This window comes from Geospiza fortis, unplaced genomic scaffold (genome assembly GCF_000277835.1).
Source record: "Geospiza fortis unplaced genomic scaffold, GeoFor_1.0 scaffold4834, whole genome shotgun sequence".
Taxonomy (NCBI): domain Eukaryota; kingdom Metazoa; phylum Chordata; class Aves; order Passeriformes; family Thraupidae; genus Geospiza; species Geospiza fortis.
The window spans coordinates 11,448-12,153 of record NW_005055012.1 but is presented as its reverse complement, the minus strand read 5'-3'; positions in this window follow the sequence as shown (position 1 = coordinate 12,153).

The window sequence follows — 706 nt, the reverse complement described above, 5'->3', positions numbered from 1 at the left end:
GGGGGGAGATGTGGGGCTGGGGGCACAACCTGGACCCCCAACCCAAACCCCCTGAGCCCAGCTGGGACCCCCAACCCCACCCTGAACCCCCATATCCCAGGGGGGGACCCCCAGAACTCCAAGGAGGAACCCCAATATCCCAGCCCAGCCTGCCCAGCTTGCAGCTGAGCCCCCCTCCACAATGAAAAACAAGAAAATGGAGCTCTGGAGGTTGAGAGAAAATTTGGGTCCTCCCCGGGTGTTTGGGGGCAAATTGAGGTACCCCCACATGTTCTGGGGTCCACAGGGTGCTCCCCCTACTGTATTGGGGTTGTTTAGGCATATTGGGGTTATTTAGAGATATTTGGGTTGTTTTAGGGATATTGGGGTAGTTTTAGGGATATTTGGGTTATTTTAGGGATATTTGCATTATTTAGGGATATTGAGACTGTTTTAGGGATACTGGGGTTCCTCCTTGAAGTTTTACAGGAGTCTGTGACAAAAAATTCACACCCAAACAGCTCCAGGATGAAGGGAAAGTGGGGACCCCCCCACTCAGTGTCCCGGGGAACTTTGGGGTGCCCCTGCCATGCCAGGGGGGGCTGTGTGACACTGCAGGCCCCCTCCCCAGTTTTGGGGTCCACATGGGGTCACAGCCCCTCCCCTGAGGCCATGGGAGATGAAGGCACTCCTGGGGGGCTGTGAGGACACTGCTGGGACCCCTCCC